Source organism: Ochotona princeps, chromosome X (assembly GCF_030435755.1).
Source record: "Ochotona princeps isolate mOchPri1 chromosome X, mOchPri1.hap1, whole genome shotgun sequence".
In the NCBI taxonomy this organism is placed as follows: domain Eukaryota; kingdom Metazoa; phylum Chordata; class Mammalia; order Lagomorpha; family Ochotonidae; genus Ochotona; species Ochotona princeps.
In genome coordinates this window covers 72,334,831-72,349,162 of record NC_080865.1, presented here as the reverse complement: position 1 = coordinate 72,349,162, position 14,332 = coordinate 72,334,831, and positions in this window count along the sequence as shown.

The window sequence follows — 14,332 nt, the reverse complement described above, 5'->3', positions numbered from 1 at the left end:
TGTTCATTAATGGTCCTGTGATGTTCTGCATGTAACTCAATTGAACATTTCCAAACCTAGTATTTTAACTTTATTTCACAGCCAACATTTTCTTCACGAGAGAAGCAAGCTTTTTTGAAACTCTCCTCTTAGCTCCTCTCCACTTCTCTGGGCTTCCTGCCCTTCACCCTCCATTCCTCCCCTCTCTCAGGCCCTCTCCCTCACACACCCTCTCCTTCTTGTGCCCAGGACTCCTATAAATAGATCAGTTTCCTACATTCAGGAAATCAGTGTGTAATTATTAATAAACATTCAGGCTAAAACATAAGCCAAAAGGAACCTCTTATAAGGCCTTGTTTCCTCCTGAACAACGAGCTGATATAAGATGTATCGATTTAAAAAAAAAAAAATCAGAGCAAGCTCCCCCACCCCCCCATTTTGCTTGCCTCTGATGGAAACTGAATTAAGATTTTAGGAACCTGGACCTTTGAGAATATGACACCAACGGGTGGAGACCACTAAGGCTAGATACAAAGGTCTTGAAGCTTGCTTAGAGATTTGCTGCTTGGTGGTACACAGACCTCGGCTTGTTGTACCATCACCGGCAAACCTCATCATCTCCTAGATGGGTATGAGTGTGTCAGTGAGTGTAATTGTGTGAGTGCTATTGTGTGTGCACATATTTGAGTGTATGCACACCTTCGTATACCTGTGAACATGTGATTGTTGATGTACCTGTTGTGTGTAACTCTTAAAAAATTGCTTTGCAGTTAATGTACAACTTTGAAGTAGTGTAATAGTTATCTGAAGTTTATTGCCACTCGGTTTTAATGTCTTTGAACGTGTACTTGTATCTTTGGGCAGGTTAATAGTACATGTGGTTAAACTAATCTTTGTGAAGAACCGAGTTGTTTCCTATTGTTTTCCTTGCCTACCAACCAAAGGGATTGGGGTGGGGGGGTTATTTTTCCCCTTGTGAGTGGTATTAAGGAGAGGATGTGGCTCAAGTACCAGTTGTTACTTCATTTGCTGGCCACTCTTAGGGCATCAACTTGTCAGTTCCTTCAGGTCCTCTCTTTCCTAACTTAATGAAATATTGCAGTGTGGCTTTTGTTCATTGTGATAACAGTGTGCTCTGTAGGCATCGTTTATTCAAGCCTTCTGCCACCATCTTATATTTAAGTAAGTTAAGTCATAATCATTCAGAATTGTGGGAAGGAAAAGTGATTTGAGGGAAAATGGAACAACACTTTATTTGCATTGCAGGTTCAGGGTTGGCATCAGACAGGATGCAGAGGATACTACAGCACAGGTGTAATATCGCTGAATAAACAAATGGAAAATCTCACACACAACAGTACGTATGCATAGTAGCAGGTACAAATAGTCACAGTTCAGCATAACATATGCAGTCTTTTTGACACTACTTATTAGTTTACAGACACCATTTATTCAGTATTGTGCTGGAAGAATCTTGATAGAATATGTGTAACAACATTTCACTTCCAGCTACAAGTTTATGCTGCTGTTACGAAAAATAAAGTGATGGAATGAATTTTTTTGGTAACCTTTACCTTTAATTTGCTATCAGGCATAGTCACTTGGTCAACAAAAGCTAAAACATCACAGTTTCAACAGTCTTTACATTTGCTATTTCTGCTTCACATATCTGCTTTGAGTTGCTCTGGTTTTGTCTTCCTTTTGTAAATACTCACAGATCTTCTTTTCTTTGTAAACACCGTGTTTGCAGTCTTGGGAGACAACCTTGCAACTCTGTATAGTGTTTATATATACATATGTCTATATATATATCTCTGACCTGCGTTCCCATAGAGCTACTTGCAATAAATGTGTTCATGTAAATTCATTGTGTGGAGATTGCTTTTTCCTTGCCCCTATTGTCTCTCCTTTCATATACTTTCCTGTCTTGTGAGAAAAATTTTTTGTTTCAGAATGAAGCAATTATTATGGTTTAGGATTTGAGTTAAAGTTACTAGGTCTTGATACTTGGTTTTCAGTAGAGTGAGTAGAATCAACTTGTTATTCTTCAAATATGGTGCTGATGGTGATTTATACAATGGCTTACCTGAACTTTCCTGTGAAACACAATGTGTTAATGCTTTTATTGCAACAGCTGATCAAGAAAATTGAGGTGACACTTTACAGTTTTTTTCTGTCCCCTTGTCATACTGCTTACTCTTTTGTCCTTTAAACACTCCATTTTCATGTGCTTGTTTATAACCACTTCTGTAGATGTGAGCACATGGAAAATATTCCAATGAGTAAACATCACTCTTGCATTGATGGAATATTGAAGGATAGGTAGACTGAATCAAGAACTTCTTTGCAAATCATGCATCAGCTATATCAGAAACCAAAGGTACAAAGAAACATTAGACAAATAATGACACCTCCTACACTGATCTATATGTTGTTTTTCTTATATAATTATCCTTACCACATGGGAGGACAATGAACATAAATTGGACCAGTGTCTAGCCAAGGATCAGTAGTGGGAAAGGAAGGCGTCTGTGGGCACAGATGAGTCAGAGACTGCAAAGGTAGTCCCAAATTGGGAATGAAATGCCCAAATCATACAAGTTGTCCATATGAAGAAAACTTAGTTGATTGTACAGCTTGATCTTCCTTATGTACATGAAAAGTTGCAAGTAAAACTGTGTCACTGTAAGGAGGTATAATTAGGCTATCTTTAAAAACTATTCACACAGGGACAGGTATTGTGACACAATGGGTTAAACCACTGCTTGAGATCAGTGCATCTCACATCAGAATGTTGGTTTATACCCAGCTTCTCTGTGTCACATCCAATTTCCTGCTAATTAATTCTGGGAGGCAAAAGATTGCAGTTCAAGATCTTGGGCCCTTGCTATACATGTGAGAGACACGGATACAATTCCAGACTCTTGGCTTCAGCCTAGCCAAGGTTTGGCTGTTATAGATATTTGGGAGCAGTACACAGAAACTCTCTATCTCTTTCTCTGCATTTGAATTACATGAAAACTTTTTTTATAGATTTATTTTTACCTAAAAGGTAGATTCAGAGAGAGAAGGATAGACAAAGAAAGATCTTCCATCCACTGGTTCAGTTCCCTATTGGCCACAATTGCCACAGCTGAGCTGCTCAGAAGCCAGGTTTAGAGCATTCTCCACTGCTTTCCCAAGACACAAACAGGGATATAGACAAGAGGTAGAGCAGCCAGGACACAAATTGGTGCCCATGTAAGATCCCGGCTCCTGAGTGGGGAGGATTAGCTGATCGAGCCATTGTGCTGGGCCTGAAAATAAACTTTCAAAGCACTATTGACACAGAGAGTTTTCAGATCTCTCAAAAGTTTGTGGCAAATGAAATTAAAAGAGTATATGTTGGCAAAATATTTGAAACCCATGTAAAGATTGATTTATCATAAATATTTTTCCAAGAACTGTTTCAAGGTCCTTCTCACACACACATGCACACATGCACACACTCATGTATATATATATTTACATATATGTGTGAACTCTAGATCTCCTTTTAAGGCAACAATCTGTCAGAGCATAACCCAAATGTGTTTTATTCATCCCTAACAACTGCTCAAAGACAAAAACGCACATATGTGTTTGCCAGTTCATATGACCTTTGTATATTTGTTTCGGTTCACATCTTAATGGGACTTGAATTCTTGGGACTGTTAGGCATAGTCTGTGGTTGCTTCAACAATCAGCAGAACTCACCAACAGGATCTGTATTCAAGAGTGTATAAACACGACTTCAGCTTTCCCACTCTCCTCGTGTAACACATAGTAATTCAATGTTCTCTGTTGAATTTATAGGGGTACTAGTTCCTTAAATCTTGCTCCAAAGACTTGTCAGGTAGAAGATGTTTAAGTACACACTTGTTAAGCACCTGTAGGGAAATTACTATATGTAAATTGATCCCAAAAGGCATTTTAGAAATGCATCAAGATGTTTTAATAAATGATGTTGAAAACAAAGCCAACAAATGGCACAATTTAGGAAATGTGAACGTGATGGTGTTTGTGGCCTCTCATTTATAAAATGTGCAACAGAGAAATTATGCAAAATTAATGCGCAAAATGAAGTCGAACTGTATTCTGTTTTAGAAAAGCCAATTCATTTTCCCTCCAAGATATAAATGTTAATGGACGCTACTTTTTCTGAAAGCTACCTTAAGTCCCAGTTTGCTGCTTCAGTGTACTTCAGAGATAAGAAATGCAACTGAGCCATACAAAATGAGACCACTTCCCTCCTGTCTCTTGTGCATGATAAATGCTACAGCAATTAGGAACCACTGTTGCATGCTACACTGAAATTTGTCAGTAGTGTCAGTGTGTGCTCTGTAAATGGAAGAAACTTCTTTAGAGTGAAGTCCTGAGAACTGAGCAGGAAACCATTGATTTTACTTGCTATTAAATATTTGGAATTAGAATTGACTAGAAACAAGTCCATCTTGGACTTTTCAGTCTCAGAATAGCCATTATAGGATTTGTATCTCACTAACAGTAATCTGATTTATTGTTTCAACAACAAACTGAGCAAAAAAAACACAAAAATGAAAAGCAGGTTCTTACATGTCTATGAAACAATGTGAAGCTTACTATTCATTCTGTCTTCTCGCATTTGTAACCCACAACAAAGTTTTCAGCATTTACGTTTTTGACATCACTTTCGGGGAATCAAACATATGTAGTCCAGTTAAAACATACTCCAGTTCAGAATTTATTATTGTCTTAACTTCTCAGAAGTAACCTAGAAATCATCTATCTGGTCTTACTTTTCAATCTTTTGCTTTTGATATAAAGATTATGGTCACTCTAAGAGGTATTGTTGTTCATGTTTAGAACCTAGAATCAAAGTTAAATATATTACAGCACATTTAATCCATTTAAGATAGAAATCCTCAATTTTTGTAGTCACAGGAGGAAAATAAAACATATACTTTACAAAATTAGCACAGAAGCATCATTAAAGAATGTAACAAGAATTGATAAATGTCCACTTTGCAAATCTTGGCAGTTGGAAATAAAAGTGTGATTTGCAAAGTGGACGTACTATAATATTTTAAATACATAGTTTTCAATGAAATCATTTTGGGTTAGGAAAAGAAACAAGAAAGTATACACTTGATATACTATGAGGAAGAGAAATAATCAATACACAATCTCTAAGGAAGCCTGGAACTTAGAATGACTAGACAAAGAGTTTAAATTAACTGAAAGAAAATATGATTAAGGTACAAAAGGAAGCCCTATCAAAAGAATTAAAGAATCAAAGACATCATGAGAAAGATTCTTCATCAAATGGAATATCACAAATACAGAAGCATAAAAGTATAAATGAAAATCTGGATTTAAAAATACTGAAACGAAATTCACTAGTAGGGCTCAGTTTCAGATTTCAACTGGAAAGAAAGAATCAGCAAATGTGCATATAGGTCAGATGAGATTATATAGTCCGAGGAATGGAAAAATTATAGACTGGAAAAAAATAAATATAGTGTGAGAGAACTCGTGGACCCCATTGAGCATACCAATGTTCATCTCAAAGGAGTATCAGAAAAAAAAGAAAGATGAATAAAGAACTTTTAACAATAGAAAAAACTACCCATATTTGATGAAATACTTTAATCTGTATACCAACAAAGCCTCAATTAGCTGTACACAGGAATAACTCAAAGGTAATTTTACCAGGACACATGATAATTTAACTGCCAAAGTCTAATGGCAAAGAATCTTGACAACAGGAAGCTGGAAGTAACCCATCATGCACAATGCTGGCTTCATAATATTATCAACACGTTTGCAATAGGGACTATGAAGGTCAAAGGGCTCTCAACCAAATATGTTATTCTAGCAGAAGCATTTAAAAATAGAGGAGAAACTAACATGTTACCAAATAAGCAATCACTGCTAATGCACTTTGGAAGGTAGTGGAAAATGACTAAAGTGCTATGGCCCCATACCCATTTATGAGATGAGGATGGAGTTCCTGGGTCCCAGTCTCATCCTGAACTAGCCACAGTTACTGTGATCATTTGTGGAGTCGCCCAGTGGGTGGAAGGAAGGTCTTTGTCTCTCTCTCTCTCTTTGTTGCTCTGTTTTGTAAATAAATAAAAAATTTTAAAAACACACATGGATTTAAGATAGATGAATGAGAAAAATATAGCATAAACTGTAACGGTGCACATTAATAGAAAAAAGGGCTTTCAGAACTAAAGCTGCTATTAGTGATAAAAAAGGACATTTTGCAGCCCAGTGTGGTGGCCTAGTAGCTAAAGTTCTCACCTTGAACACACCAGGATCCCAGATGGGCGCCATCCAGCTCCCTGCTTGTGTCCTGGAAAAGCAGTGGAGGATGGCTCTAAGTCTTGGGACCCTGTACCCACATGGGACACCCGGGGGAAGTTCCTGGCTCCTGGCTTTGGATCAGTTCAGCTCCGGCCATTGCAGCCACTTGGGGAGTGAATCATCTTTTTAAAAAAAGACATTTTATAAGGATAAAAGGATTGAATGACAAACACTGTATAACAATCAACATATATGCATCTAAGTGCAAAATATCCATATTAAAAAAGTATGACCTTAAGTCATAACTTCAACTTCCACCTCAAGAAACTAAAAAAAAAAAAAAAAAAAAAAAAGATGGACATTAAACCAAGCAAACAAAAGTACTAGAATGGAGTCTACGAAGTGGAGAGTAGAAAAGACAGAGAAAAATTGCAAAAATCATTGACTCATTCCTTGAAAACAAAGTTAACAAACTAGAAAAACTGTCAGCTACACAGACTAAGATAAAACATTTAAGTTATGAAAGTAACGAATGAAAGAAGGGACATTACTGAGAAAATGTCTCTAAAAGAGTAGTAGGCTGTAGTTTATGTCATGTGAGACTTGGTTCAAGTTCCAGCTGCTCTACTTTCAATCCAGCTCCCTGCTAATGCACCTTGACAGCAGCAGAAGATGGCCCCTGCCACCCACTTGGGAGACCCAAATGAAGTTTCAGCTATATCCTGGCCCATGCCTAACTGTTGTGAACATTTTGGAAGTAAACCATCAGATGGAAAATCTTTCTTTGTCTCTTTCTCTCTATATAATCTCTTTTCAAGTAAATTAAGAGTATATTAGGGAGGATTAAATGAAAATGAATTAGAAGTACTAGATGGAATGTTAAGTTTTGAAAGGGACATGGAAAAAAATGTCAGGAAAAAAAAGAACTACTGTGTAAATATAAAATACAAAGGCTAAAATAATTAAAATGTTATTCACAAATAAAATTTAAGGACACATAAATTCACCAGTAAATTTCACAAAATATTTGGAAAATAATTCACATAAATTATTCACAAAACTTTTCCCCAGAAATGAAAAATTTAGGTAAAATATTCCAATTTATTCTGAGGCCAAGCCATCATAAATACTAAAATTTTGATACTAAAACCAAACAAAGACATAACAACAAAAGAAACACAGACCCAATATCCCTTATTGATAAGGACATGAAATCTTTAATTGAAAATATTAGAAAATTCACTTAATTAAGATACAAAAACTCCATGCTCCGAGAGTTTCACTTGTGTATTCCATCAAACAATTAATACTACAGACCAGTGTTGCCATCTGTGACACTGGCATCCCAAATGGGCACTAGTTTATGTCCTGGCTGCCTCATTTCCATTCCAACTCTCTACTGGTGGCTAGGGAAAAGCAGTAGAAGATGTTTCATGCACTTGAACCCCTTCCACTCACGTGGGAGACTTCTGGCTCTGGGCTTCAGCCTGGTTAAGCACTGACTTGTAGCCATCTGGGAAGTAAACCAGCAGATGGAAAATGTGTGTGTGTGTGTGTGTGTGTGTGTGTGTCTGACTGACTTTCCAAATAAATGAATTGTAGAAAAATGTATTAATACCAATCATCTTCAAAGACTCCCCAAAATGATGACATAGTTCTCAACTCTATGAGCCAGCAATATGCTGATAGAGAAGCCGTGTACGAACACTAAAAAGCAAATCACAGAACCCTATCTCTTTTGAATGAAGATGCAAAATTTATTAACAAAACATTAGTAACCATCATATTAAGAAAGCTATACATCATGGCAAAGTGGGCATTACATTTTATTCAATAAATTATATTACACATAGTTAATCATAGTTACTAAAGAAAAACTTACTCTGTCAATGAAAATATATTTGACAGAAGTAAGAGTTTGGCCTAGTAGTTAAGACACTGGTATCAGAGAATTTGAGTTGATCAGTATTTGAGCTTGTGAGTATCAGTAGTTAAGACACCAGTATCAGAGAATTTGAGTTGATCAGTATTCTAGCTCCCTGCTAACACAGATTCTGAGAAGCAATGATGATGGCTCAAATAATTGAGTCCCTGACACCTGCCTAGGCCAACGGCATTGAGGTCATTATATTTAGCTGTAGCTTGGCCAAATACATGCTGTGTAGAGCATTTAGGGAATGAACAAGATGGGAGCTCTTGCTTTCTCTATCCTCCTCATTTGAATGAATACATGAGTGAAAAAATAGATACATATTTTTTTAAAACAATTTAAACTTTTAAACATTCTTTCAAGGTAGAAACACTGGGCAACTGGGAAAAAAAAGAGAACTTCTTTAATCTGAGGATGTGCATTTATGAAAAATCTGGGGGAGGCAAGATGACAGAGTAGGGAGAGGACGCGTTAAAAGAGGTGGAGAAGGATTAGTAGAGAAGAATCAGAGAGGACACGATCCTGGGTGACAAGAGTGGGCAGGAGAGTGGCAGAGAAGCACCAGAGGACCAGTGGACACAGGGACTCAGTGGAGACAGTACAGCATATAGACACCCCAGCGGCCATTAGAGTTCCAACAGTAGACTGGTAGAAAGAGGGAGATCATCAGGAAGACAGGAGGCAAATTAAGCCATTGCTTTGAGCGTTTTGTTGGCTTTTTAAATCTGATCATGAGCATATGGGCACCAGTTTCCATCCCGGCCACTCCAGTTCTCATCTAGTTCCCTCCTTGTGGCCTGAGAAAGCAGTAGCAGATGACCCAAAGCCTTGGGACCCTGCACCTGCGAGGGAGACCTGCAAGAAGCTCCTGCATCCTGGCTTTGGGTGTGCTCAGCTTGAGCCATTGTGGTCACTTGGAGGGTGAACCAGCAGACTTTCTCTCTGTAAATCTGTCTTTCCAATAAAAATAAATAAAACTTTAAAAACAAAACAAAACAAAAAATTCATGCTGTATATTATGTGAGTCCAGAGTGCCAACATTATTGTCAGCTCCTTAAAGACATAGCCGCTGTCTCCCTAATCCTGGATGTTAGGGGAAAGGCTGAGCAGAGGATGGTACAGTCATGACACAGGGTCACAGCAGGCAGAAGAGGAGCCCCGGGCGGCAGTGGCTGTAGAGGCCATAGCAGGGACAGAGCACCAGCACAGGAGTCTGAGACTGGAGGGAGTGGTACGAGAATCACAAATGGAGAACTGGGCACTGAAGAGGACCAGCAAAGTTGATCTATAGTCCTGAGGATAACACAGCATAAAGATAAAACTGGCCAAAGGAGAAGAATCTGCTTATCTGAATTGTAATGGCCAAGGGAAAATGAGAAGGCAGAAGCGCCATGAACGAGTATAGCAACGATTACCTGCAAAGTATCAAAAGACTATTTCAACCTCAGACTTAGCTGATGAAGATCAAGGAACTGCTAGATAAAGAATTTTTTTAAAGATTTATTTTATTGGGAAAGCAGATTTACATAGAGAAGGAGACACACAAAGAACTTCCATCTGCTGGTTCACTCCCCAAATGGTTGCGACTAAAAGGCTCGGCGCGATAGCATAGTGGTTAGGGTCCTCGCCAGACACGCCCTGGGATCCCATATGGGTGGTGCCGGTTCTAATCCCAGCGGCCCCGCTTCCCATCAAGCTCTCTACTTGTGGCCTGGGAAAGCAGTTGAAGACAACCCAAAGCCTTGGGACCTTGCAACACCGTGGGAGACCCAGAGGAAGCTCTGGGCTCCTGGCTTCAGATTGGCTCAGTTCCAGACATTGCAGCCACTTGGGGAGTGAATCATCAGACAGAAGATCTTCCTCTCTCTCCTCCTCCCTGTAAATCTGCCTTTCCAATAAAAATAATTTAATCTTTCTTTAAAAAAAAACACTAAAAGCACAGACTGTTGAAGCCAAAATCAATAAATGGGACTAAATCAAACTAAGAAGCTTCTGTGCAGCAAAGAAAATAATCAGCAAAGTGAGGAAGCAACCAATAGAACATGACGCAATCTGTACACTAAGCAAGAGCTAAGGGACTGATATCAAACATTCAGTGAACTCAGTGACAGTGCAACGAAAAACCCTATTAAGAAATAGGCAAAAGGCATGAACAGATATTTCTCAAAAGATAAAATCCAAATGCCTAATAGCCACATGAAAAAAATGTTCAGGTTCCCTAGCTATTATGGAAATGAAAATAAAACCCACATTGTAGTTTCACCTAACTCCACTGAGTTTGGCCTATATTCAGAACTCTACTAAGAATACCTGCTGGCATGGAAGTGGGGAGGAAGATACTCTATTCCACTGTTGTTGGGCATGTAGGCTAGAGCAGCCACTATGGAAGTCAGTATGAAGAGAGCTAAGACAGCTGAAAATTGGCCATATGACACAGCTTTCCCACTCCTGGGAATACATTCAAAGTAATCGAAATCTGCATATGATAAAGTGATCTGCTGCTCTATATTTATAGCAGTACAATTCACAATAGTGAAGAGATGATAACAACCCAGGTACTTGTCAAAAGAGGAGTGGATAAAGAAACTAGTACATCTACCCCATGTAATACTACACAGCTAGTAAAAAGAATAAAATTCTACCATTTGCAACAAAATAGTCCCAACTGGGGACCATCATGTTCGGTGGAATAAGCCAATCACAAAAGGACAAACATTGTATGTTCTCTCTGATATAAGGAAATCTTTGTGGAAAATACAAGATCAATTGATATGAAAATAAACATGTATATACATATATTGCCATAGATGAACTGTATAATGGAGACTAGCACATCAGAAAGTGAAGATACATTGCAGTATGCATCTCTACTCCCAGATAAAAAGAGGTCTCCCAACAGAACTGTTAAATATATCTTGACAATAGGATACTAGATTTTGTGCCATTGTCCATACCTACAATGCCATGACATACTTAAATCACAGAATGTTGTACTTGTGACTGTTGCTAAAAGACTATACCACTGTAATTACATGGGGAAAAAGTGGTGGTGGTGGAATAGGGAATGGAGGAAAGGGAGGGAGAGGGGGATTCCCCAGACATACAAAATTGTACCGTGGAAAATCATAGTAACATTAATAATAAAAAATAGGAAAAATCCACACGTAATATCATAGTTAATAAAGAAAGGCAAACTTTCCCTGATGAAGAAAAATGTTCATTCTCATGGCTATTTCATATTATATTTGAATTTCTCACTTAACTAATTACAACATAAGGAATGGGAAGGAAACACATAAAATTATCTATGTACAAATAACATGATCTTATATGTTTAAAAAAAATCTAAAGAAATCCACTAGAAAACTATCACAAATTGCAAACACATTTGAAAATATTGTAGGATATAAGACCAATATACCAAAAATACAAAAAGTAAATAACTCTATTTCTCTACACTAGCAATGAACAATCTGAAATGGTATTTAGGACAGCAATTCCATTTACCATAATAGCAAAAATGTTTTAAAAATTTAAGCCAAACAAAGAAATGTCAAACATTTGCAGAGAGCTGCAAATATCATTGAAAAAAAAATGAAGAGGTCTTATATAAATAGAAAAACATCGTTTTCGTGAGTTAAGTGTTTAAATATTTTTAAAATACTCTCCAATGTGACATGCAGTTTCAAGGTAATTTGATAAAACATCAAGTAGTTTCTCTCTCTCTCTCTCACTCTTTTTTTCTCTCTCTTTGTTGCAGTAATTAACAAGTTTGTCCTAAAACTAATTTGGAATTTCAAGGGCGCCTTAATAGCCAAAACAATATTGAAAAAGTACAAAGTTGGAAGACTTATACTTGACTACTGAGAAACTTGCTATAAACTTATAGTTACCAATACAGTTTGGGAGACACAAAGACAAAGATTAAGACAACAGAACTGAGAACTGAAAAATAAACCCATACATCTGGCTAATTTGTGTATGACAAGGGTACCAAGAGTGTTGAGTGGAGAATAGAACAGCATCTTCTTTATTTTTTAGAAAAGATTTATTTATTTTTATTGGAAAGGCAGATTTACAGGGAGGAGGAGAGACAGAGAAGATCTTCCGTCTGATGATTCACTCCCCAAGTGGCTGCAATGTCTGGAACTGAGCCAATCCGGAGCCAGGAGCCCGGAACTTCCTCTGGGTCTCCCACGGTGTTGCAGGGTCCCAAGGCTTTGGGTTGTCTTTAACTGCTTTCCCAGGCCACAAGCAGGCAGCTTGATGGGAAGCAGGGCCGCTGGGATTAGAACCGGCACCACCCATATGGGATCCCAGGGCGTGTCTGGCGAGGACCCTAACCACTATGCTATCGCGCCGAGCCCCAGAACAGCATTTTCAACAATTAGTGTTTGGACAACTGGATAAAAGAATGAATTTTGACCCCTACCTCATTTCATGAACAAAATTGGCTCAAAATGAAATCAATGGCTTAAATCTAAAACTTAAACTTACACAATTCTTGTAAGAAAACATAGGGATAAATATTTCCACCTTTAAATTTAGGTGGTGGCTTGTTAAATATAACACCAATAATAGAAGCCACAAAGGAAAAAAAAAAACCAAGTAAGTAGAATTTCACCCTAATTAAAAGCAACTGTGCTTTCAAGTACACTAACAACAAAGCAGAAAGGTAATCCTGTGAATGAGAGAAAACACTACCTTAGAAGGTAATGATATCTGTATTAAATACAGATTAAATAAATTAAATACAGATTAAATACAGATTAATACATCTGTATTAAATACAAATAAAAATAGACAAGTAACCTGATTAAAAATGGGCAAAGAATCTCAGTAGGCATTTCTCTAAAGAATATGCACAAATGATAAATACCACCACCAGGTATTTTGCAAATACAAATCAAAATCACAATGAAATAGAACTACACACCCACTGGGTAAAATCATTTTGAAGAGTTAACAGTTGTACACTATTGGGAATTACTAAATGCTACTTAATGTGTTCAATTTAGAATGTCTAGTTTTGTTTTATGTTTAATTTAACCTTAATTTTTTAAAATAAAGGGGTCCACATTACATCAAACTTCATGCTAATGTACTGGGGAAAATAGGAGAAGATGGGCCAAGTACTTGTACCCTTGCCACGTACATGGGAGCCTGGCGTGGAGTTCTAGGCTTTTGGCTTCAGCCTGGCCCAGCCCTGCTGTTGCCATCATTTGGGGAGTCAATCAGCGGACAGAAGAGCTAGAACTTTCTGCCATTTAGGTAAATAAACACATCTTTAAAAAATAAAAACGTGGAAATAAAAGAACTAAGTACTGGCAGATGCGAGAGCATGGATGAGCCTTGAACAAATAATGTAAAAAGAAGCGATGCGCAAAAAGCACAATATCATATAATCTTGTTTATGTTAAATATCCAGAACAAGTGATCTGCAGAACCAGCAAGTTCATTGGTGCTTGCCCAGTGCAAGGGGGAGGAAGGGGTAAAGGAAATAGGGAGTGCTGTGAAAACAATGGGTATGGGTTTAATTTTGAGTGATGATGGTTCAACAATTCCATGAATATAGTAAAAATTTATTGTGCCCTTTAGAGAAGGTATTTTGTAAGATGTATTTATTTTTATTGCAAAGGTAGATTTACACAGAGGAGAGACACAGAGGAACATCTTCCATCCGATGGTTCACTCCCTAAATGGCCACAATGGCCAGAGCTGAGCTGATCTGAAGTCAGAAGCCAGGAGCTTTTTGTAGGTCTCCCAAATGGGATCAGGGTCCCAAGGCTTTGGAGAAATGCTTTACTGCTTTCCTAGGCCACAAGCAGGAAGCTGGATGGGAAGTGGAGCAGCCAGGACCCTGGCGCGTGCAAGGCAAGGATTTAGCTACTGAGCCACTGTGCTGGGCCCAAGAGGGCACATTTTATGATGAGTCATACACTACATAAACATATATAATAACAGTATAGTATGGGTTTTAACATATTACAAATACAGTCTGGGAAAATAATAGTACAATGGTAAAGAGGGCTGAATTTATATATATTATTTGAGAGGCAGATATATACACAGACCACACACACACATCAGAGTTTTTAATCCTCCAGTTAATTC